The sequence below is a fragment of the Podarcis bocagei genome, assembly GCF_964188305.1.
Source record: "Podarcis bocagei genome assembly, chromosome: 11".
NCBI classification, from domain to species: domain Eukaryota; kingdom Metazoa; phylum Chordata; class Lepidosauria; order Squamata; family Lacertidae; genus Podarcis; species Podarcis bocagei.
This window is the reverse complement of record NC_138136.1, coordinates 1,156,338-1,179,477: the sequence shown is the minus strand read 5'-3', so window position 1 is coordinate 1,179,477 and position 23,140 is coordinate 1,156,338. Positions and strand designations below refer to the sequence as shown.

Here is a 23,140-nt window from a genome sequence, read left to right as displayed (position 1 = left end):
GGGGACATTCCCAGGGGAACTGAAGGAAGCAGTGGTGCGTCCACTCTTAAAGAAAACTTCATTAGATCCCTTAGACCTATCCAATTACCGCCCAGTTTCAAATCTTCCATACCTGGGTAAGGTAATTGAGAGAGCGGTTGCTGAACAGCTTGGTAGGTTTCTGGAGGAAACATCGGCATTAGATCCATTTCAGTCCGGTTTCCGTCCTGGTTTTGGGACGGAGACGGCTCTGGTTGCCCTAACAGATGATATTCGTAGACAACTGGATCGAGGCGGGTCAGGACTGCTGATCCTTTTAGATTTGTCAGCAGCCTTTGACATGGTCGATCATGATCTTCTGGACCATCGCCTTGCAGACGTGGGGATACAGGGCATAGCCCGTAACTGGTTGTGCTCTTTTATCTCTGGTCGGGGACAGAGGGTGGCACTAGGGAGGGAAATGTCGTCACGCCACTCCTTGGTGTGTGGAGTGCCGCAGGGCGCAATTCTCTCCCCAATGCTTTTTAACATCTTTATGCGCCCTCTTGCCCAGATTATCCGGAGCTTTGGGCTGGGCTGTCATCAATATGCTGATGACACTCAGCTCTATCTACTGATGGATGGCCACACCAACTCGGCCCCTTACACACTGACCAGATGCTTGGAAGCTGTGGCTGGATGGTTTCGTGGGAGCCGATTGAAACTAAATCCTTCGAAGACAGAGGTCCTATGGCTAGGTCGGGATAGCATGGGGATGAGGGACCAACTCCCTTCTCTTGCGGGGGCCCAATTAGTGCCATTGCCTTCCGTTAAGAGTTTGGGTGTAATCCTTGACGCCTCCCTTTCCATGGAGGCGCAAGTCACAGCAACAGCCAAGGCGACATTTTTCCACCTTCGCCGCATCAAGCAGTTGGTCCCTTACCTTTCCCGCCCCGACCTGGCCACAGTGATCCATGCGACAGTCATCTCCAGGCTTGACTACTGTAACTCGCTCTACGCGGGGCTGCCCTTGAAGCTGTCCCAGAAACTCCAGCGGGTACAGAATGCTGCAGCGAGGCTCCTCACAGGGTCTCTGCCATGGGAGCATATTCATCCAGTGCTTTTCAAGCTGCACTGGCTCCCGGTGGAGTACAGGGTCAGATTTAAGGTGCTGCTTTTGACCTTTAAAGCCCTTCACGGCCTAGGACCCTCGTACCTACGGGACCGCCTCGCCTGGTATGCCCCACGGAGAGCCTCAAGGTCCATAAATAACAACAACCTAGTGGTCCCAGGCCCTAAGGAAGTTAGATTGGCTTCAACCAGAGCCAGGGCCTTTTCAGCACTGGCCCCAACTTGGTGGAACGCTCTGTCTCATGAGACCAGGGCCCTGCAGGATCTGATCTCTTTCCGCAGGGCCTGTAAGACAGAGTTGTTCCGCCTGGCCTTTGGATTGGAGCCAATTTGATTCCCTCCGCCCCCTTTTTCTTTTTTCTTTTCCTTCTCCTGCAATGAGGCTCCATTTTAATATTTTAATGTTCCATTATTTTAATGTTGTATTTTATTTTTGTTTTTAAGTTGTAATCACTCATCTTGTTTTTATTATTGCTTGTAAGCCGCTCTGAGCCCGGCCTTGGCTGGGGAGGGCGGGGTATAAATAAAAAATTATTATTATTATTATTATTATTATTATTATTATTATTATTATTATTATTATTATTATTACAACAGGACCACCATCTATGGCGCCTGGTGAACCACAGGGCAGTCAATCGGATGATTTCTAAGAGCCAAGATGCTGCTCACTTGGACTACTGCCATGCGCTCCACGTGGAGCGACCTTTGAAGGTGCCTCAGAAACAACAACTAATTCAGAGTGCGGCAGCTAGACTAGTGACTGGGAGCAGCTGTCAGAACCATACAGCACTGCTCCTAAAGGCTCTACACTGACTCCTGGTATGTTTCTGAGCACAATTCAAAGTGCTGGTGCTGACCTTGAAAGCCTCAAATGGCCTTGGCCCAGGAGACCTGAAGGAGGGTCTCCACCCCCATTCTCCAACCCAGACATTGAGATCCAGCTCTGAGGGCATTATGGCAGTTCCTTTTTGGCAGCAGTAGTAATAGTAGTAGTAGTAGTAATAATAATAATAATAATTGTAATACAGTGGTACCTTGGGTTACGAACTTAATTCATTCCAGAGGTCCGTTCTTAACCTGAAACCACTCTTAACCTGAGGTACCACTTTAGCTAATGGGGCCTCCTGCTGCCACCACCGCGCAATTTCTGTTCTCATCCTGAGGTAAAGTTCCTAACCCAAGGTACAACTTCTGGGTTAGCGGAGTCTGTAATCCAAAGTGTTTGTAACCCAAGGTACGACTGTAATAATAATTTATTTATTATTTATACCCTGCCCATTTAGCTTGGCTTCCTCAGCCACTCTGGGCAGCTTACAGTGCATATAGAAAATGTAAAACATGCTGTGGCATGCCCTCTCGTTAGGTGTTACGGAGAGAACTACAACTTTTAAGACATCTGAAGGCAGCCCTGAATTGGGAGGTTTTTAATGTCTGATGTTTTATTAGGTTTTTATATCTGTTAGAAACTGCCCAAAGTGCCTGGGGCATGGTTCAAATAATAAAGATGGGAGTGATACAAATAAAATCATCATCATCATCATCATCATTTCAATCTGATCAGAGTTCAGATCCTCAGCAGATTGATTGATGCAATAAAAAAGTCATGCCTCGAGATAAAAAAACCCCTACATAAATTACAAGTTCAATATATTCTCTCTCACACACAGAGCTACTAAAAACATTTCAGAGATCTTTTTAATTACTATAATTACTACTGCTATATGGCAGCTAAAGGTAAAGGGACCCCTGACAATTAAGTCCAGTCGCGGCAGCTACATATATACTAATAGGATATTTTCAGTAAGAAAAATGTTTTATTGTACTGGAAATGAAATGAACAAATTTCTCCTCATGTTCAGCTACTTGCAGAATTTAAGAAGTGCAGATTGATGAATACAATGTTGAAATACTTTTATTTTTTACTTGTGAATAAAACTACAAATTATTTGAATATTAGTTTGAACTACAGTGGTACCTCAGGTTACATACGCTCCAGGTTACAGACTCCGCTAACCTAGAAATAGCGCTTCAGGTTAAGAACTTTGCTTCAGGATAAGAACAGAAATCGTGCTCCGGCGGCGCGGCGGCAGCGGGAGGCCCCATTAACTAAAGTGGTGCTTCAGGTTAAGAACAGTTTCAGGTTAAGAACGGACCTCCGGAATGAATTAAGTACTTAACCTGAGGTACCACTGTATCTGTGCCTCAGAAGAAAACCGGAAAGTCAAATGTTCCTTGGAATGGCATGCCTCAAATTGTTACAAAGTGTATGCTTGGCTTTTGCATGCGGGTATAATCAAGCTAAGAGGAAGCAGCTCTTAAGGTCACATTCTGTAGGATATAAAGTACTGGAAGTTCACCTTGGGAGTTCACAAGGCACAAAAGCCATCTGCTCTGTCCTAAATCTCTAACTCATAATCTCTTTAACATTATAAAATTTACAGCTGTTTGTTGTTGCAGAGATACTAACCAATGCTGACAGATTAATGGAAGGAGCAAAATGAGTGTGGGGGCTGGGTAAGACCACAGATGTTGCAAGTCACCATCTGAAGACTTCAGACTGTACCAGAGAGGGGATTAAATTCTGTCAGAGCAAGCACGAAACTCCAACTACATCAGGCGCCAGTGAACCTGGTACACGTTGCACTAGTGTTGCAAATGCATCAAGAGACAGGTTAAGGTAAGTGTCACCTATTCCTGAGGAGTAATGAGTGTATTATTTTAGGAAATGGCAAGAAATGTAATATGAATACATTAATTGATTGCACTGTCACACAATTAAACAGGTGATGATATTACCAGTAGCTCACTTAGCACATTCTATTAAGCTTACATTAAAAGAATTATTTAATAAACAATCTTCTCAAGCACAATTTTACAGATTTCATGCTAATTCATTCTAATTAGAAGACTAATGTGATGATGAGATCCTAGCGAGACTTGAATGACACAGCAAGCCAGCAAGCTTCCCCCAGACACTCGGAAGGCATGGAAATCAGGGAGCCATTTAATGCTAAACTATTTGAGACTAAAATAAAGTACAACAATGTTGAAGACAGTCAAGAATCATGTCTTCTTCCTCGTTTTAAAACACAAAATCTTAGTATGGATGAGACAATAGGAAATACTAATGGTATATATTTTTCAAAAATTAACTCACATGCCATTTTAAAATCCTCAACTTTTTCACAGCATGTAGCCACATTCGTTGCAGAGCTTGAGCTGTCTTCATTGTGGCACACTATAATCTGTTAAGGGACTCTAACATCCCCGTCTTTTCATCAGTTTCCACCACTCAAACATTGTTATGTAATTCTAATACAATTGTGCCCTACATGCTCAGCCAATCCTGCCTTCATTTCACACAATGACATATTAAAACCCACAGATGTACAAATGGCAACACATCTACTCCCAAAACAAATGTCCCTATCTTAAAACAGAAAATGACCCAGTACCTCAATTTAATTCCTATTTAAGTAACTTGCTGGTGTCACCACTAGGCAAGCATCAACATAGAGTCTCCTCCCCATTCCCAAAGAATATGCAGAAACGTGAGGAATTCGCAGTTACAGGAGAAGTGTTTGCCTGATCTGTAAGCAGCATTTAGGACACAGACTTTGCGTATTGGGGCATATGCCATTTGACTGGCTTCTGCAATCACAGCGGTAAAGCTACTGGGGGAAAGAAATGAGAAAAGGACAACTCTGTACTGTAAACAGTCTCAGCTCCCACGTGTCTTGCTGCTCAGTCCATCCCAGGCTTCCTCTTCTGACCTGCTCCCATCAGAGGTGAGGCAGAGGGGATGCAAACACCTCCAGTATCTTCCTCTCTCCACAAGAGGCTCCCACAGCTGCTGTGCAAACCTATAGCTCAATGATGCCACCTCCTGGCTTTCAAAGCAGGAAGTGGAAGAATGCTGCCTTGCTTACCGCACTAGGTTGCATGAAGAGGAGAAATCTGCATTTCTCACAAAAAAGGTCACAGAGCGAGAGACAGCCTGCCGAATGGTATAGAAACTACTTCAGATAATATACCACTTGGCAGGCTGTCTCTTGCTCTGTGACTTTTTGTATTTTGTGACACATGCCTGAGGAGAAGAGCAAATGAGGCCACTCAGGAAAAAGGAAAAAGTGTCTGAATGAAAGGTGTTCAGAATCCCCGAACTTTGGCAAGTTCCTTCCAGAGCTTCATCACGCAGGTGAGCCACTGACACAAGTGGCCTCATTTGATGTGCCACTGCTCATATGAGACAACTGTTTGGAATAGTTAACTGTTCCCGAGAGCAGACTGAGGCAATGCAAGAGCTTGATTGTAATGATGAAACAACCAAATCTCTCATACAAGACAACTGCAAGCAACTCAAGGTGGGGAGGAGAAAGAGGTTAGTCCAGTTTACTTGTGCATTTGTTTATTCATAAAGACAGGCTTATAGCAACACTCTGTTACACCGAGGGCAAGTTGCATTTCATGCACTTGCAGCCTAAGCATCTGAGTCAGAATGGGTCCTGAAGTCACCCTTATATTCCAAGCTTTCAGAATTTATTCTTAATGTAAAATTTACGTTGTCTTGGTACACACACAGTTTCCACTTTCCAACCCCCTCAAGCCCCAGGCTAGAAGTATGAGAGTATGTACACATTCCTGGATGCAGCAAGGTGTACCCCCCCAGGCTGTGTTTTGTTGAATTTGCACAGTGTTGTACCTAGCATTATGCTTTGATGCATTTATTTATATTGATTTTATTTACTACATTTATATCCCAGCTTTTTCTCCAAAGAGCTCCCTGCAACAGCCTCATGTGGTAGGCTAGGCTGAGAGATGGTGACTGACTACAAGGTCACCCAGTGAGCTTCATGGCCGAGTGGGGATTTGAACCCTGGTCTCCAGGTCCTAGTCTGACACACTAACCACTAGGCCACTCTAAGGCTGCTAAACAAGGAAATATACTGGTGAACCAAAGGTGGAGACTTAACAGCTTCCCAGGAGGTAGCTCAGCTGACCAGTACTTTGCAGATGCTTTGCAAATAATTCCAGCTTTGTTTGCTCTCTCCCTCCTCAATTATAAGCCCTCACACAAACCAGGAAACTCTTTCAGCTTTACCAGTATCTTTCCACTTAGAGCTCAGCTAATTATGCAGCGCCTGCTAACAATCCAGGAGGGACCCCACCCCCATCAAAGATCCAGTGGCAAGTAAAGAGAGAACTGGAAAGCTCTTCTTTCTTCCCTCACCAGTGGAAAAAAGAGATGGAAGAGTTTTTGTTTTTGTTTTCTGGTGGTGTTTATGTTGTTAGTTCCCCCTAAATGACTTTTCTCCATATTAAAAAGGAAAGGTTTTTTTAAAATTTAAAGGAGACTATCATTTTGCTTGCTTGCCCTCCCTCCTTCCCTTTGATAAAAAGGAAGAGACTGGTGAGATGAGGGCTTGGCGGGTGGGAAATGGAGGGGAGAAGATTTGGCTGCTGCCTTATGCCGAAATGGGAGGTTGGGTACTGTGTGAGAATGAGGAGGAGGGTGTTTTCAGTAAGCAGTGAAAGCAAATGTGTGTCTACTCACAAGCAAGCCCTCCTGAATTCCATGGGGCTTACTCCCAAGAAAGTAGAAGTACCGTATTTTTCGCACCATAGGACGCACTTTTTCCCTCCTAAAAAGCAAGGGAAAATGTGTGTGCGTCCTATGGAGCGAATGCAGGGGGGAGGCAGGCAGGAAAAGCCCCCAAGAGCCGCACACAACCTCCGTGCACTCTTGCGGGCTTTTCCACAGGAGGGAGAAGGGACTGACTGGCTGCATCAGTCCCCTCTCCCACCTCGTAGAAAAGCCCACAGGAGCCGGGCACCCTTTAAAGAGCGCGGCTTCTGCGGGAGGTGAGGGAATCCCCCCACCTCCCAGAAAAGCCAGGAGAAGCCGCGAAGCCCTTTTAAAGAGAGTGTGGCTTCTACGGGCTTTTGCGAGAGGTGAGGGAATCCGCTGCTCGCAGAGTTGGGGGGGGGATCATATTTTTTCCCTTGATTTCCCCCTCTGAAAACTAGGCGCGCCCTATGGTCAGGTGCGCCCTATGGTGGGGAAAAATACGGTAAGTTTAGTTGAACTCAGTGGGGCTTCTGCATGTAGGGATTCCACTTAGACTTCTGAGTGGGGAAGCAGATGCAACCTGACTAAATCACTTAAACTACTCATAAATTAGTTGAAAATGTATTAAATATAATGTATGGAAGTTTTATTTTTATTAAATCTACTACTTCCTTACATTTTAAGGCCCTCCACCACTGCAAGGAGCCCTGTCAAAGCCCCTAGCTGCTGCCCGAAAGCACAGCGCAGGCTCCACTGTTGCGGGGAGGTATGGCCGGCACCTCTTCTGCTGTGTGGAGGCCTGGCAAGGCGCACCAATACCGCAGATAGATATTGTGATATACTAAGATATAAGACTAAGATATAAGAGGGACGCGGGTGGCGCTGTGGGTAAAACCTCAGTGCCTAGGACTTGCTGATTGTATGGTCGGTGGTTCGAATCCCTGCGGCGGGGTGAGCTCCCATCTTTCGGTCCCAGCTCCTGCCCACCTAGCAGTTCGAAAGCACCCCTAAGTGCAAGTAGATAAATAGGTACCGCTTTATAACAGGAAGGTAAACGGTGTTTCCGTGTGCGGCTCTGGCTCGCCAGAGCAGCTTTGTCATGCTGGCCACGTGACCCGGAAGTGTCTTTGGACAGCGCTGGCTCCCGGCCTCTTAAGTGAGATGAGCGCACAACCCTAGAGTCGGACACGACTGGCCCGTACGGGCAGGGGTACCTTTACCTTTAAGATATCACGATATTTAGCTGGTGATATATTGTGATGCTGAAAGCCAGATATCGCCCAGCCACCCGCTGTCTGTCCATGGTTTTCCCATCCTCCCCAACCCCTCCACCCACCCTCAACTCCTACGGGTGAAGCTTTCATCCCTCTGTCCCATGGAAATCATCTCCCTGCAGCTGTCATCTGCAGCCACAATTCTATACATCTTCCAGATGCACTGGGATTTACTCCCAGTAAGAGAGAAATAGTCAAGATGAAAGCATCCCTTTCCTGGTTATGTCCTTCTTAGGATTTCTAGCTCCTCCTTTGACACAAAGACACTTACACAGCTTCTCCCCATCTCCATTTTAAAAGCTAGCAATAGTTGGTGGTGGGAGAGGGGGCCGCTTGTGCCTTCTGGGCTCTGAATTAGCTAGACTCTCTTTAATTCTCTGCAGCAGTCTCTGCTCACTTTATCCTCCAGAGGCCTGCAGCTAGTTCACACTTTAAATAATCAAGGAGAGTGAGACAGATCCCCCCCTTTTGTTGTTTGCAGATGCTGATGGACAGAGATGAGAATGGATCTCTCCTACTCTTCACCTCTTGTTTTAAGGCAGCAAAACTTCGAAGTAAGGCCTATTGAAATGAAGAAGCCTTTGACTGCAATCCTAACCCGCTTACCAGGGAATTACCATATTTTCCCTTCTATAACACGCAGATTTTTTCTCCTAAAAAGGAAGGGGAAATGTTTGTGCGTGTTATTGAGCGAATGTGTGGTCCCTGGAGCCGAAAAATCAGGCAAAAATCAAATCGCGCAGTCACAGAGAAGGGAAACCTGAAAAGAGGAAGCGGCTGCTTTCCTGCATTCTGCCTCAGGGTCTTACTGCCCACCCTCCTCTGTTTCGTTGCTGTGTTTGCTGAAACGGAACAAAGAGCAGGGAAAGCCCCTCCCCTCCAGGCAAGCAGAGGGGAAAGCAGAGTGTCGTTCCTTCTAATTCAGTGTTTCCCAACCTTTTTTGGGCAACGGCACACCTGTTTAATGAAAAAAATCTCGCGGCACACCACCATTACAGCCCCGTGACGTCAGCGCGCAGCGTCACGCCGGGAGGGACGCACGAAAGTGAAAGTTTTTAATTTTTTCCCCTCCCCCTTGCCGGGGAACCTCCAAGCTTTGGGGGTGGGGGGGGGGAGGAGGCAGCAGAGCGAGGGACTGAGGGAGGGCGGCAGCTGAGGCGGCGGCGGCTGTTGTGGTGGTGGCGGCGATAGCGGGCGGAGGAGAGGGCGGCGGCGGGAGTTGCTGCTGCTGTTGTTGCTGCTGCTGCCCGGACATGCCGGCCTCCTCCTCCTCCGCTGTCTCGCGCTCCTCCCTTTTGCACGCGCTGCCCCGTCGCTCGGCACCACCACCGCGGAGCCGCCCCCGGCTCGACGCGGATCCTCGCCGCCGCCGCCTCTCACCGCCCGACTCGCCCGCCTCCCTCCCACGGCACACCAGCCGACGTCTCACGGCACACTAGTGTGCCGCGGAACACCGGTTGGGAAACACTGTTCTAATTCCTCCCTGTGCTCCAGTGCTGCTGGGGGAGAGGGAGAGAGAGAGGGGGAGGGAGAGAGGGGGGGCAGGAGGGAGGGAGAGGGGGAGGGAGAGAGAGAGAGAGAGCGAGAGAAGGCTGGCTTGGGTGGAGAGAATCTTTTGCCTTTCTTTCCTCCCTCCCGTTAAATCCCTCTCCTGCATTCTTAGCCAGCTGCTTCTCTGCACACCCCTCTCATGTCCCTTCTTTGTTTTTCCTTCGCTCCCCACTTAAAACGTGGTTACAAAGCATAGATCCATATGGATCCTCAGGATCTTTGCATTGGGTCACCCCAAATTCACCATCAGATCACATAGCATGTCCATGGCTACAGCCTGCACCAAAAAAATCACGCACCCACTGTTGCCTGGGGCTGCAATGGTGCAAAAACGTGGTTACAAAGCATGGATTCACATGGATCCTCAGGATTTTTGCATTGGGTCACCCCAAATTCACCATCAGATCACATGTCTGTGGCCACAGCATGAAGCACAAAAATGATATATCCACTGTTTCATTAAGAATGTTTTTTCCCTTGTTTTCCTCCTCTAAAAATGATGTGCGTGTTATGGTCAGGTGCGTGTTATAGAGCGAAAAATACGGTACTTCTGATCTGAAGAAGTGTGCATGCACACGATAGCTCATTCCAATGACAAACTTAGTTGGTCTCTAAGGTGCTAATGGAAGGAATTTTTTTATTTTGTTTCGACTACGGCAGACCAACACAGCTACCTACCTGTAACTACTTCTTGAACAGACATTGTTAGGTAGGATTGCAGCCTTAGTTTTGAATCAACGGGATCAGGACAAGTTGGCAGGTGGGAAGGGAGATGCTGCTCTGGGATACCGCCTCCCCCACCCCAAAGTTAGACATGTAGGACCACCCCCAATTGGCAACTGTGTCAATTACGCATCTCATGGCCCAAGGAGTCATCCTACAGTTCTCAAATGGGGTGAAGCTGGATTGGGGGAAACTGCATCAAAACACAAAAGATACCTGTGGGGTGTAGGTAATATCCTATGTTAGGGGTCAGCAACCTTTTTCAGCAGGGGGCCGGTCCACCGTCCCTCAGACCATGTGGTGGGCTGGACTATATTTTGAGGGGGGAAATGAACAAATTCCTATGCCCCACAAATAACCCAAAGATGCATTTTAAATAAAAGGACATATTCTACTCATGTAAAAACACGCTGATTCCCAGACCGTCCACAGGCAGGCTTTAGAAGACGATTGGACCGGATCCGGCCCCCAGGCCTTAGTTTGCCTACCCATGTCCTATGTACATGGATTCAAACAAATGGGGGTGGGGAAACACTGGAGCAGAGTAAACAGTAATGTGTCCACAGCCCTAATTTAAGACAAAATGCATTTTCACAAACTTTGCTTAGGAAGTGTGACAATAAGCTCAAGAAGTAATTGAGGCAATAAATCAAACAAAAGTAGGGAAATCCCCAGGGCCAGATGGAATAACAGCAAAATATTATAAAAAAATGAGTGAACAGCTTTTGAATCCCCTGAAAGTTACAATGAATGAGATTCTGAAAACAGGGGAAGTTCCAGAAACATGGAAAGAGGCCTATATAACTTTGATACCAAAACAGGATTCGGATGTGACATTAGTTAAAAACTATAGGCCGATTTCATTATTAAATAACGATTATAAACTATTTGTATTTGTCATGGCAAATAGAATGATTTTTTTTTAAAAAAAGAATTTATACATCATGACCAAGCTGGATTCCTTTCAGGTAGACAAATTAAAGATAGTATTAGAAATGTACTGAATATTATAGAGTATCTGGAAATGAGAAATAAGCAGCATTAATGTTTATAAATGCGGAGAAAGCATTTGATAATGTTCTTGGAGTTTTATGAAGAAGGTGATGGAGGAGATGGGATTTGGAGAAAATTTCAATAGGGGAATGCAAGCTGTTTACTCCGACCAAAATGCAAAAATAATCGTAAACCAGGTAATAACAGATAAATGTAGTATACAAAAAGGAACGAGACAAGGATGTCCCTTGTCACCATTGTTGTTTGTTCTGGTTCAGGAAGTCTTGACAAGAAAGATAAGACAAGATAGGGAAGTAGTAGGTATTAAAATTAAAAAGAATGAACATAAATTAAAAGCATTTGCAGATGATTTGGTAATAACGGTAGAGGATCCAAAGAATTCTCTTCCAAAAGTAATGAATATAATACAAGAATTTGGTCAAGTGGCAGGATTTAAATTAGATAAAAATAAGACGAAATTGTTACTAAAAATATTAAAGAATCGAAAAAGAAAGAAATAACAGAGATGGTAGGGATAGAGGCATATAAAAAAGTAAAATATTTAGGAATTTGGATAACATCAAAAAATATAAATATTTTTAAAGATAACTATGAAAAAAATTGGCAGGAAATTAAAAGAAATTTGGAAACATGGAATAGGATGAATCTCTCTTAAATGGGAAGAATTGCAACTATAAGAATGAATGTTATTCCAAGGATGTTATTTCTCTTCCAAACTCTTCCAGTAATAACAAGGAGTGCATGCTTCAAAGAATGGCAGAGAGAAATATCAAGATTTGTCTGGAATGGGGAAAAACCAAGGATAAAAAACAAAATTTTAACAGATGTGAAAGAAAGAGGCAGATTCTCACTTCCAGATTTAAAATTGTATTATGAAGCTGCATCCCTAATATGGATCCGAGATTGGATCAAGTTAGACAGGGAGGAAATAACAGACTTGGAAGGACATGATAATAGATTTGGATGGCATGCCTATCTTTGGTATGTTTAGCCTGGAGAAGAGGAGGTTAAGGGGTGATATGATAGCCATATTCAAATATATAAAAGGATGTCACATAGAGGAGGGAGAAAGGTTGTTTTCTGCTGCTCCAGAGAAGCGGACACGGAGCAATGGATCCAAACTACAAGAAAGAAGATTCCACCTAAACATTAGGAAGAACTTCCTGACAGTAAGAGCTGTTCGACAGTGGAATTTGCTGCCAAGGAGTGTGGTGGAGTCTCCTACTTTGGAGGTCTTTAAGCAGAGGCTTGACAACCATATGTCAGGAGTGCTCTGATGGTGTTTCCTGCTTGGCAGGGGGTTGGACTCGATGGCCCTTGTGGTCTCTTCCAACTCTATGATTCTATGATTCTATGATTCTATGGTATGGAAAAGCAAAAGTACATAAAGGATTTCATAATAATTTAATTAGAAGATCACTGTTTAAAGCATGGGAGAAATATAAAGTTTTATTAGAACCCAAAACACCATGGTGGCTATCACCTATTGAAGCACTATCAATTAAAATATTGGGGGGAAAGGAGAGTGGCCAACATATAGAGAACTGTTGGTGGAGCAAGAGGGAAAGTTAAAACTGAAAGAATACAATGAAATGAAAGAACATCTTCAAAGTTGGTTACATCATAGACAATTACAGGAGATATTTAAGGAGGATAACAAAAAAGGCTTCTCATATTCGGCTTCCAATTTCCAAAAGGAAGTGATAGAAGAAAACACAAAATTATTAAAAAACGCATATAACATCCTTTTGGAATGGGAGACCAAAGATGAAGAAGTAAAATCAGTAATGATTAAATGGGCGCAAGATGTAGGACATAATATACAATTTCAGGAATGGATAAAACTGTGGAAAGTAAATTTGAAATTTACAGATTGAATATTATTGAGAGAGAACTATATGAAAATGATGTACAGGTCGTATTTATCACTGGTTAAATTGGCAAAAATGCATAAAAATGAAAAGAAAGTGTTGGAGATGTGAAACAGAAGGTACATTCTATCATATGTGGTGGGATTGTAAGAAGGTAAAATCCTACTGGGAAATGATATACAATGAATTGAAGAAAATGTTAAAAATAACCTTTGTAAAAAAACTAGAAGCCTTTTTATTAGGTATTTTAGGTCAAGACATACCAAAAGAAATGAGGACTTTATTTATGTATGCCACTACAGCAGCAAGAATGTTGATTTCACAAAACTGGAAGACTGGAGATATACCAACTAAAGGACAATGGCAAGAGAAGTTGAGGAACTATGCAGAACCGGCAAAAATGACAGAAAGACTAAGAGAAAAAGACAACAGAGACTTTGAAAAAGAGTGGGAACCTTTCATATTATACTTTCAGAAACAAAGAAAGGCAACAGACTTGATGGCAGGATTTAAATAAACATTCACATTATCAGCATCAGAAAATGTTTGGAAGATAGTAAAATAAGATGATGTATTTATTTTTATTTTTATTTTTTTAAGGCTTGATGTTATGTTATTGATAACTTTTTCTGTTGAGAGACAGCAAAGCAGATGAAAATAGAAACAAACCAGAAACGCAAGTCGGGGGAAGTCTTGGAGGGGAGGGAGGGAGGAATATATAGCAAATGTTAAAAATTTGAGATGTATGTAATGAATGAAAATGAAAAAACTATGGGCTGGTTCACATGCCTGCACATCACTTGCACCACAATCCTATGGATGTTTACTCAGGAGCAAGTCTCTACTTTTGAGGTGATATGAAATCTTTGTGCTGCTTCAGCTGTAAGGTCTTTGACATCTGCAACTCACTCCTTGTTGAAGCTGCATATGGGAAGTGGCCGAAGTGCAGCTGAGACAGAACAAGTGGAAAGACAAGCCGAGGAGCAGGACCCGTCCTTACACTGTGGAAGGCCAGCATTCAGCTCCTAACGCTAGACTTCAAAAGAACATCTCTGCCTTTGGGCACATACATCTGAGCTAGAGTAAGTAAGATAAACCAAGTTACCCAAACCAATGACAAGCTTTTGAGCACTTTGACCTGATCCATCTCTCAGGTGCTGCAAGGGAATATTGACTATTCAATATCCAGTTACCTCCCTCCTGCTTAATATTTTCCTTTATTTCCCTCCACCCATTTTTTCTGGATCAAGTGAAGAAGCTTTATGCATATTGTTTGCTGCTGCTTTTTAACGATGGCTCATTTTCCTTCTGCCCTCAAGTTGCAGCTTCATAACTCACTGTTTCTGGTAATGGGATCTGAATGGCTCCTTAATTTAAGCAGCTTCTGAATTTACAGAAACACACTGAAAGGCAAGGAAACAGAACTGTTAGTTTATGACACAAAAATAGATAAACCCTTTAATTTGGTGCTGAATCACTCACTAATGGTCATATCGGCAGTTACTGTGAATTTGGAGTAATGCAAATGGCCAGTATAAATTAAATTGATTGGTCGCAGCTGCTACAGAAGTGATGGGTGTTAAAACAGCAAATGACCTATAAACTAATTTTCCACTAGATGGTGGTATTGAGCAGCTATTTGACTGTACAGATGAAAGAAAGGAGCACACACTGATAATTGGAAAGCAAAAAACCTTTTCCCATTCAAATTATTTTTACCAGATTCACTTAAGTCTTAATACAACAGGCAAACTTCTAAAAGCCACTAGTTTGTATACATTTCCTAGGATTTCTGCAGCTAAGTATCAAATTTAGAATGTTCTTGTAAGTTCTCTGGGGATTCTCTTTAAAATATGTGCGTGTCTGTGTAAAGCCACCGTTTGCAGTGGCGTAGCGTGCAGGGGGGGGCCGGCCGCACCGGGCGCAACATCTCGCACTCGCAGCTCTCTGCCCCCTGCTAAAATCCACGGGTTAGGGGGCGCAAATTACTTGCCTTGCCCCGGGTGCTGACAACCCACGCTACGCCACTGACCATTTGTACAGTAGTATCACTGCCCACAGCAGATACTTAAGATGGACAAGGTAGATTTCTCCAATTCTTTCATTATTACATAAATAAAGCATGACTAAGCAGGGTCTAAAAACATGGGACAGAAGACTATTTTGTAACTACTACTACTACTCCTCATTTGAGGGACACGGGTGGTGCTGTGGGTTAAACCACAGAGCCTAGGACTTGCCGATCAGAAGGTCGGTGGTTCGAATCCCCGCGACGGGGTGAGCTCCCCTTGCTCGGTCCCTGCTCCTGCCAACCTAGCAGTTGAAAAGCACGTCAAAGTGCAAGTAGATAAATAGGTACCGCTCCGGCAGGAAGGTAAACAGCGTTTCCGTGCATTGCTCTGGTTCACCAGAAGCGGCTTAGTCATGCTGGCCACATGCTGTACGCCGGCTCCCTCGGCCAATAAAGCGAGATGAGTGCCGCAACCCCAGAGTCGGTCATGACTGAACCTAATGGTCAGGGGTCCCTTTACCTTTTACTTTACTCCTCATTTGATGGGGCTTGTACAGGAAAATGTTTCAGAGAGGCTAATCCTAACACCATCATTCCTGGGACCAACACCTAGACAAGGCTGCCAATAGAGCTCTCTGAAAATATTAGAAGAGACCCATTTACTTGCAGCTCAAGACAACCTGCTACTTCAAAGCGAAGCATCTCTAAGTGCACCTACAGTCTTGGATGCTCCTTGGCTCAGAACTACTGGTCCTCTCTCACAACCCTCACCATGATGCCACCCCTGCAACTGGGAAGTCCTGGTGCTCAAGAGAAGCTGGCTAGTTCTGCCACTTGAAAGCAGAGGCATAAGGCTCGATCCTTTACAGGAGTGTTTCCCAAAGTGTGGTACATGTACCCTCAGCAGGACATGAATGGGGTTCAAAGGGTACACGGCAGAAATTTTAATTATAATTCATCATAGCTTTTTTAGCTGCATAAAACAAAATAATATTATTTTGTTAGATAAATAAATAGCTAAAATAGTATTATTAAAACTACTCCCCAATTATCTTCCTCTAAGAAGGGGAATGCCAGTAAGAATAAACTTTCAGAAGGAGTACATGTTTATTCAAAGTTTGGGAAACACAGCTTTACAGCATAACCAACAGGGATCCCTGCAGGTGCTGCTGGACTACAAATAACATCAGGCCGAGTCAGCATGGCCAATGGGCAAGGGAGTTGTAGTCCAACGGCACCTGGAGGGCACCCAGTTGGCTGCCCCTACTTTACAGGCTCACACTTTGTCGCCCTATTATTAGATGCAGTCAGCACTGTGGCACATGAGGCGGCAGGGCTCCTTCAAAAAGCTCATCAAATTGATCTGGAACCATGAAGGGAAAGCTATTGCCATTGCCCAAGCTTTGTTTCAGTGAAAAGCTTCAACATCTAACATTAGAGGAGGGACTTTAAAAACAGCACCCAAACTTGTTAGTTACTGACTTTTGCATGCACATTATTTCTTGCAACCACAAAGAACACCAGTGACAATACATTCAAACTTCTCCAACAGGATATAACTAATTATTTAAAATTTGAGCCAGGAACAACTAAACTTATAAAACCACAGATTTATACTTTTCAAAGTAAGTGTCAGAAAACAAAAGCCATTTCTCTGCTCTTAGCAGCCCACCTCAAGTTCTGTTGCAATTATATACAGTGGTACCTCAGGTTAAGTACTTAATTTGTTCCGGAGGTCCGTTCTTAACCTGAAACTGTTCTTAACCTGAAGCACCACTTGAGCTAATGGGGCCTCCTGCTGCTGCCACACCGCCAGAGCATGATTCCTGTTCTTATCCTGAAGCAAAGTTCTTAACCTGAAACACTATTTCTGGGTTAGCGTATGTAACCTGAAGCATATGTAACCCGAGGTACCACTGTACTCACTTAAGGAGCAGGGTACACCATATAACAAGCTAACAACTTCTCCATGGAATTTGCTCATCTCTTCCAATGCACCTGGCCACTCCCTCAGCACTAATAATGATAATTTGATTTATTACCTGCCCAAGAGCAGGTCACAACAACTCAAAATACAACATTAAAATCAGTTTTTTAAAAATTACAATCAAAAGAATATTGTGGTCCTCTCACAGCCCCCCCCCCAATATTAAGTGAATATTTGTGTTGTGTAGGATGCATTCACACATTACAGCAGGCCATGGTTAATGCAGGGTTGGGGAATATTTTTCCACCTAAGGGTCAGACCAAGAACTGACCATGTGGGGCAGGTGGGCATGGGGAGGGAGAAGCTGCACGTGCTTTGCTCCCTCCTCTGATGAGCAGCTTCAACAAATCATTATTCTTGGCTTATTTCAACTGGGGATTGTGGTTTGCTTTTTTGGCTATATTTCTGCTGTCACTTGTACTCATATCACCAGCAAAGCGAGGGTGACGCTGGGATCGAAGGGCATGTGGCCATTATTATTATTATTATTATTATTATTATTATTATTATTATTATACTGCCCTATAACTGGAGGTCTGTTGCATCTGGCTGTTGCGTTCTTCTCACGTCCTGAGCCGCTCTGTGAGACTGAGATTATCCCAGCCTTGCAAAGCAGATTGGGGCTGGCGTCTCATCAGCAGTGAGGGCTGAAGCAGAGGTGGGATGGTCATCTGTCATGGATGCTTTAGTTGTGATATTTAGATTGCAGAGGGTTGGACCAGATGACCCTTGGAGTCCCTTCCAAGTTTACAATTCTATGATTCTATAGCGCAACAAAGGGATGCGGGTGGCGCTGTGGGTTAAACCACAGAGCCTAGGGCTTGCCGATCAGAAGGTCGGCGGTTCAAATCCCCGCGACGGGGTGAGCTCCCGTTGCTCGGTCCCTGCTCCTGCCAACCTAGCAGTTCAAAAGCACGTCAAAGTGCAAGTAGATAAATAGGTACTGCTTCAGCGGGAAGGTAAACAGCGTTTTCGTGCGCTGCTCTGGTTCACCAGAAGCGGGTTAGTCATACTGTACGCCGGCTCCCTCGGCCAATAAAGCGAGATGAGTGCCGCAACCCCAGAGTCGGTCACGACTGGACCTAATGGTCAGGGGTCCCTTTACCTTAAGTTTCTATTTGATTCTCAAGCCCATCCATTTAAATGACTACTCTCACTGATATATCCTTTGTCCTAGTTCTAATAAAACAATTGTTCACCACTTATTCACATACTACTTTTCACTGTATCTGTATCTCCCTGGATGATAAAATAGATTAATACACAATAGGAATTCTCTTCAAAGACAAATATATTTTAAGGTACTAGATGTTAGAAATATATGTGATATATTGCTAAAATAAATAAAGGAAATAATTTCAACCTGAACTCATACGTTAAACCTACTAAGAGACTTAGCAGTGTGAGCCTGACTTGTATGCATACTCTCTGACACCACCAATTAAAACTGAAATAAAGGCTTAAACTATATTCAGCCATTTAACTGAGAATTGAATTAGGACAATTACCACAAGAAACCTCTGCTTAATTCTGAGGATTTTTCCAGACACTGGAGTCTTTGTTCTACTGTATAATCCATTGTAAACTGTTTGTGCTGCAATTGTTAGGTCTGGGCAAGAAAATTCAGGATCTGAATGGAGAGAGTGATGCCCACTGACATAGGAATAACTTTCTTGATACATTTGCAAAAAGGCTTTTTAGTGGAACTGCTAGATGTCATTAGCTAGGGAACAAAGCATCAATTGATCAGCTACAAGGCCCCATTTAACTGATTTCTTTCCCAGAAAAACTTATCTCTTCCATGGCCTTCTTGTGATGATAACCCAGGAAAACAAGTTGTCCATATGAATCTCTCAGACCTTGCCCTACTTCTCTAAAAGCCGCCTGTGCTGGCGTCAGATGCTCCTCCCGGGGCAACTCATTTCAATATTCTCTTTGCAAGTTCTGTCTTGCATGGGCAGCCTCCTGCCATTCAGGAACCCAAGGGAGGTCACTGGCTGTACGCTGGATAAAATGGGTGCACAGTTCCTGGGTGCAAACGCCAACATTTCTGGGCAGAGAAGTGTCTTACAGGTTTCCCTGCCTCTTTATACAAATGCAATACCTGAACTCTTCACTTCTCTATAGTAAGCTTTAAGTGTTTTTGTAGGATGAAAATGTTGTAGAGGATGGGGGATAATTAACCAAACCAATCCTCCTGGCAAACTGGGAATATCCCTTCACTCACCCAAGTTTACACCTTTCCTACACCTTTCCTCAGCAGAGTTTCTTTTTCTCTCAGAAAAATAAGTGGCTCACGTAAATGTAAACTAAGCTTTAATAATAAACTGAGACAAATAAACTGTAACAAAATAACAGAATGAGAGAAACTAAATACAACAGACATGTTCAAGGCGTTGATCGTGATCTACCAGTCAATCCTGAGTTCCTCTTGCCTGCGCGCACCCATGCCTACCCCGTCAGCACGCACGCCCTCCCTGCACCCACCCCTGGGTGGTAGATCACTGCCAGTTTTACACTGGATCGTAGATCACCCCCTACTTCTTGGTCCCTCTGAATGGAACCACCCTGAAGGGAGGGGCTGATTCTGGAGCAAAACACTCAAGCCCCGCCCACCAGGCCCCAAACATTCTACCATTCAAATTAGGCCCCAGGGTTTTTCTTACAGGGAACACATTATATTTTCACCTTTTGTTGATATTGGTTCAAACACCTCAGGATGGAGCAAAAAAACCACCTTTCAGATTCTAATCCTTCAGAAATTGCATTGTACACAATCTCATTAGAAGATACCCATCCCCATTTTTCATAACAAGAAAAAGCATCAGAAATTGCTTCTCAGTTATGACTTCAGTTTAGCTAACAACATACTAGCTGTTCAGAGGGAACCAAAAGACAATAGAAGTGCAACATTTCCACACTCACACCCTTAGGAAAACAAGGACTGAGGAATGGGAAATTTAACTACAACCAGGCATTTGTTTCAACAGGCTGAAAGCTAAGATTTCAAGGGCTGCCCTCTGCCAAATGCTTTTTTTCTTTCTTTTTAGTGTGAAGAGGACGAAAACAATGAGAAGACTCGGAATCTTCACAGAACTCTAGCCCAATGGTTGCCATTAATCTGATTTGAACTTATTTATAATGAAATGATTTTAGAATGTTGTATTATTTTATTGTTGTTAGCCGCTCTGAGCCCAGCTTCAGCTGGGGAGGGCAGGATATAAATAAAATTTTATTATTATTATTATTATTATTATTATTATTATTATTATTAACCATTTTTCCTAGTGAAGCATGTAAGAGAGGAGGGTGCTTCAAAGTTCACTTCTGCTGCCAAATTCATATCTTTTCCACCTCTCTTCTGACATGTCACATTAAATATTTTTTTCCAGACAATCTTGTGACTGAAAGGGTTCAGTTCAGCAGTTGATGCAATGGGTAGCCTGCCTTGTTTGTGCAATCAAAGAGGGCGGCTGGCAGGCATAAAGAACAGATTTTCCTTTATTTTGGACGACATAAAGGAGAATAAAAACAGGAGGGTAGGCAAGGAGGCAGTTCTTCATACATTTGCCTTTGTAACGCTAAAGAAGATTATGATTTTCTACTGAAGTTGAATTTTACATGTGGATTTTTCTTTTTGTTTTAGCAAAAAGTATAAACAAATCTCATCAAAAGTTAATGACAAGCTTGGGAGCAGAACCATTGCCAGTCTTTTCAGTGTAAATCAATAAATACTTTTTGAGGGAGTTTTAAAAGATATGGCACTGCGTCAAACACACAGACACAGCAGTTTGGCCTAATATTGCTTCTGCTGTATCTACCTGCAAGACTGGCGCCACACTCTGGCAGTCCTTCCTCCCTGTCGGGGGAAATTATAGCGATGGCTCATGCTACTTTGTTTAGTCCTTATCTGCTGAGTGCGGTGCTCAGCTCCACCGCTCAAGCTTGAAGGCCAAGACGGCAGGTCTTGGGGTGGAGTTCAGGAGAGAAGCAGCCACTATCTCTAGTACCCCAAAATTCTGCTGAGCCCAAAGTATACATGTCCACAGGAATTATGGGGATTATAAGAATTGTGGGGTTTAAGGCACCTCTCTCTGCTCGCTGCTTCAGAGTGAGGAGGAAGAAAAAAGAAAGAGGCAAACATATTTAAGGATAAGCCATAAGCCTCTCTGGGGCCTGTGAGTCCTGGTGTTTGTTGATACCAGGAAATAAATCAGCTTGAAGCAGTACATTCTTCTTCTTCTTCTTCTTCTTCTTCTTCTTCTTCTTCTTCTTCTTCCTCTTCCTCTTCCTCTTCCTCTTCCTCTTCTTCTTCTTCCCCCCCACCATGGTAGGTACTCACACCAAGCTGATGAACTAGATATCCTGGTCGTCTCATAAAGTAGCCAAAATCTGGGTTTGTTCCAGCAGCTTAAGAACCCAATTCAACCTACAAAGACAATATCTTCCAGTAACCATCTATGAGTCAAGATGTGGTTCCTGACCATGAGAAATTAGCAAGAAAGTCCCAGTTTGTATGGCAGATGTACCTGAGGTCTTGCTCACTAGCCTAAAAGTGACCCAACTCCCAAGGACACAGTGTAAGGGGGTAGAAGCTTTTCCAAAATGGAGTATTTTCCGCTGCATTATTTTCTGCACACAAAGTAAAAAGGGGTTTCATAAGAATAGGTGGCAACTGCAAATTAGTATTAGGCAAGCTGCCAGTTTCAAAGTTTTTAGCTTTGTTTACTAACTGCAAGTAAAATAAACATGCTAACATCACTTCCAAGGGCATCAGAAAATTTTCTGACACCAACTGAACATTTCCCACTGCAAATTACTTGGTTTTGCATAGGAATTCCCCCCCCCCAATTCAAACTTTTACATAAAACTGACACCACTGCCAATGTCAAAGGTAGCTCAGAGGTGAAGTAAATGACCTTACTTAAAAGTCTTGGGAGTTTTGCCAAAACCAAGGCTTGCTCTTTTCCGTTTTTAGGCTGTAGTGGGAAAAGGTGTAGTGGTATTTCACATTTGGAGGGGGTCCAAATTCTGCTGGTACAATAAACCTCTCCTGAGAAGTTCCTAAACCCTCTCTAAGCTTTAGGTTTCTAACTCGCTTGCAGAGCTGCTTGTCCCAGGACAATCCATTGCTCTGCTACAGATCTCAACCTCCGTCTAGCTAACAGACGATAACAGCTAGGGCAGGAAAATAACCAAGATTATCCAAGGTCAGAATTCCAGTACCAGTGCACCAGCGCCTTCATTTCATAAGAAATATGGTGCTTGTCACCAGGAATTACTGGATAGGTATTATTATTATTATTATTATTATTATTATTATTATTATTATATTTATAGCCCACCCATCTGACTCAAACTCAAGGAATACGGGGGGGGGGGGGAATCTTATAGTGGAGATGTAGCTGCAATGAAGACATTCTAGGATACAGTCATACCTCATGTTACGGTTTTTCAGGTTGGGTCCCATGGCGACCCAGAAGTCCACATGCGCATGCATTCGCCGCATGCGCACAAGTGCCAAATTGTGCCGCGCACCTGCGCAGATACGGAGCTTCAGGTTGCGCGCTTTTCATGTTGCGAATGGGCCTCTGGAACGGATCCCGTTCGCAACCAGAAGTACCACTGTATTTCAAAATACAGCATTTTGTTAACGGAACACTACCTTGTGTGAAGAAATCCAGAATAAGTAGGGACAAGACAAGAAAGAAGATTCCAACTAAACATCAGGAAGAACTTTCTGACAGTAAGAGCTGTTTGACAGTGGAACAGTCAGGAGGTGGTGAATTCTCCTTCCTTGGAGGTTTTTAAGCCAAGGTGGGGCAGCCATCTGTCATCAATGCTTTAGCTGAGATTCCCGCATTGCAGGGGGCTGGACTAGATGACCCTTGAAGTCCCTTCCAAGTCTACAATTCTATGACTCTAAGACTCAGGCTGATGAACAGGCTGCACCAACCACTTACAACATGAAAAACAGATGTTGTGGACATGCCCTAAGCCACTTTTTCCTAGTACATACACAACCATCACAGCAAAACAAATGCACAT

The 23,140-nt window shown here is 43.7% G+C and overlaps 1 protein-coding gene and 1 long non-coding RNA gene across 4 annotated transcripts in view; one reads left to right on the top strand and one right to left on the bottom strand.

Annotated features, from left to right (window-relative positions):
* The window catches only part of TJP2 (tight junction protein 2), a 114,682-nt gene that overhangs the window by 33,135 nt on the left and 58,407 nt on the right, over positions 1-23,140 (bottom strand). The window lies entirely within an intron of this gene.
* Positions 1,685-13,784, top strand: LOC308597903. The gene is made up of 3 exons (XR_014013271.1): positions 1,685-2,078; positions 3,550-3,769; positions 13,397-13,784. It is a non-coding gene; the product is annotated as an uncharacterized lncRNA (long non-coding RNA).